At 36.9% G+C, this 3,246-nt stretch overlaps 1 pseudogene; it reads right to left on the reverse strand.

The window, feature by feature from the left end:
• OR5AN24P (olfactory receptor family 5 subfamily AN member 24, pseudogene) lies at positions 2,160 to 3,043 on the reverse strand (annotated as a pseudogene).

The following is a 3,246-nucleotide window of genomic DNA, read 5'->3' on the forward strand; positions in this document are numbered from 1 at the left end:
TCTCTTCTGGTAGCTTCCACAGAAGAGAAAAAGATTTTCTTTCCCAGAAGCCCCAGAAAACATCTTCTTGCATCTTTCTTGCATTAATTTGTTCATATCCCTCACTTCTACCCTAAGCTAGTTGCAATAGCTATTGGATATTTTCTAATTGTCTTAAACCAATCTGGGTTCAACCCTGAAACCCAGAGTTGGGACGAATCTACTGAAACAATGATGTTTAACAACAGAAAAATCATCCTCTCCGTATATATATATATATTTCAGTATATTTCTCAGAGAAAGAATGATTATGAATGTTAGAGAGCAACAAATAAGCCACCACTTTTTGTAATTTAACTATTAATGTAATAAATTATACATAGTTATAAACAGTTCCATACATATATGCAATATACGTGTAACAAATATTTATAATGGAAATATATTTATCATGGAAATTTTTGTATTTTGTATAAAAGTATATTTATAAAAGTTTGAAATCTGTATGATTTCACCTGGAAGTGGAAGATAAAAACCATAACAACCAACAAAATCATAGAAATAGATATTACAGTGGTGATTACCAGAGGTGATGGGATTTGGGGGGAGGGTGAAAAAAGTAAAGGGCACACGTGTATAGTGATAGATGGTAATTAGTCTTTGCGTGGGGAACATGATGTTTTCTACATAGAAATCAAAATATCATGGTGTACACCTAAAATTGATATAATGATGTAAATCAATGTTACCTCAATAAAAAAAATAGAAGCAAAATAAAAAAGAATCCAATGACTCTTCAAGGATAATATGTAAATGTAATTATATCTTTTTTACATTAGTTTATTCAAGTCTGAGAAATCTGGTAAATCAACAGTCAGTGTTGTTAGGCATCTTGATCTATTTTTTAACTATACCACAAGGACCACAACTTTATGTCTTACTTCAGACAGTGAAAACTGGTCAGAGTTGAGAACCCTGCCTATCCCACTATCTATTATCACTCCTGGCCCTTGAGGTTTCCCAGAAAATACGAGCATTAAAGTCACTCAAACCGTTCTACTCCATCCATTATATCACCCCAAACAATCGCCAATCTCTAGGACTTAAAATGTTGAACACAAACAGTAGGAAGGAATGTAGACAAGTTTTCCATATTTCCTCTTTGTCCCTGCAATACTGAATATTCAGTAACTCTATTATTATAATGAACTCTCACACAAGTCTTCTTACCTAACATGTTCAGATGCTTTAAATATCAGAAATGATTTGGTAGTGTGATCCCATTGTCTATGTTAACCAAGGACAAACTTTCTAGATTGAATGGAGGATAGAAAGAGAGGTTTGCATTTCATAATATCAGAAACTGCTATTGGCTGTGACATGGATTTTTAATATCATTTCCCAGCAGAAATTCCAACTGGACACTAGATGCAAGAAACTAATTCCTCAGAATCATAAATAAATGGCACTGAGTGGAACAGATGCTTCATTGATTCCTTTTATCATTTAAATCACCTCATTCCTTAGACCAAAGCTGGTGGAGACTAGGATGTAACCAAAAACTTATTAGATGATTAGCTTTGAAAGAGACCTTAGACAAATGTTAGCTATCTCAGACTGGTCTTCCATGAGGCACAACCAGGCCAACTCTATGGCTTTGTTTCTCTCTAAAGGCACACCCCCTCTCTCTGTTCATTCCCATTCTGTTCAGAAACACAGACCATACATTGGTCACCACCATGTTTAGATAATGCTGCATCAAAATATTTGGGAGACAAAGTTAGTACACCCCCAGGGGCCTCTGTCAATTATCTTGCCTTCAATGCCAGAGGCCTGCAGTTGGACAGAGGTCAATCTCAGTAGCAAAAAGAAGCAACAAGTTTTTAAACTTTAATGTTTCACAAATACTTTCAGAAAAAATAATAAATGATGAGGCCACTCCTCATGTAAGATGAAAGTAATGAACCTCCAGGACCTAAAGTTATAGTGTTTGTGTGGCATTGAGTCACCTATTGTTCTATTTCCTCATATTATCTGTGTTAAATTAAGCCTTCTTTGCCCAAAGGCAATATGAGTTTTGTTATAGTGCAGTAGTGTGCATACTTTTGTGGATTAAAGTGATTCTGACAAGACAAATTGGTCAGAAATCTTATACTCCGTGACTTCAGGAATACTCTCTCTTCTCTTGCAAACCTCTTCAAGGCGACTTTGATTTCCTTGTTTCTCAGACTATGAATCAAGGATTCAACATGCGAATCACCACAGAGTAGAAGACTGATGCAAATCTATCAAAGCTGGGGGAGCTACTAGAGCTGGAACTCAAATAGAAAAAGATATTTGAGGGCTAGAAGAGGGTCACTGCTGTAAGGTGAGAAGCATAGGTGTTGAAAGTTTTGGACAGTACTGTAGCTGAAGTGTTCTTCATAATGTAGATGACAATATAGCCATAGGATATCATAATAGCTAAGGCATTTATTATCCCAAAGATCATTGCTAATATAGCAGTTATGAGTTGTACAAAGAAAGTGTTAGTGCAAGACAGGACTAACACTTGGGGCATGTCACAGAAGACGTAGTTGGTGACATTAGGCTCACAGAAGTGGAGCTGAAGCATGACACACAATTGGGATATAGAACCAGAGAGTCCATCCATATAGGACCTCAGTACCATCCAAACACAGAGGGTGGGTGAGTAGATGATTGAATAGAAAAGTGGTCTACAAAAGCAGCATATTGGTCATAAGCCATAGCTGTCATGAGACAAGACTCACTTAGTCCCATGGTTGAGAAGGCAGAGTCATGAATAACACAACCCACAAAGGTGATAGTTTGCTGCTCCTGGAAGAAGTTAGAGAGCATCTTGGGAACTGTGGAGGTCACATATAGAAATCATTAAGGGCAGAATACTGAAGAAGAAGTACATGGGTGTGTGGAGGTGGGAGTCCATCCTTACTAAGAGGATGAGGCACAGGTATCACATTAGACTCATAACCTAGGTCAACAGGAATACAACAGAGAACGCTACTATGATTTCAGGGAAATCCAAGAATCTCAAGAGGATGAAAGGGTTGATATCTGTAATATTTCCTCCACAAACCATTGACTTGGTGTTTCTAAAATCAGAAAATAGACAATATTCAGGTAAATTGGTGGCTTTACAATTTTCATTCGTGCCATTTTTTTCCCTCCATTCATCAGTGGAAAGGGGGAAATACTTCACCGTGCTGATGGAAAGACCCCAGTTTTTCATATTGAATATCAAAAAGT

The sequence above is a fragment of the Equus caballus genome, chromosome 12 (genome assembly GCF_041296265.1).
Source record: "Equus caballus isolate H_3958 breed thoroughbred chromosome 12, TB-T2T, whole genome shotgun sequence".
NCBI classification, from domain to species: domain Eukaryota; kingdom Metazoa; phylum Chordata; class Mammalia; order Perissodactyla; family Equidae; genus Equus; species Equus caballus.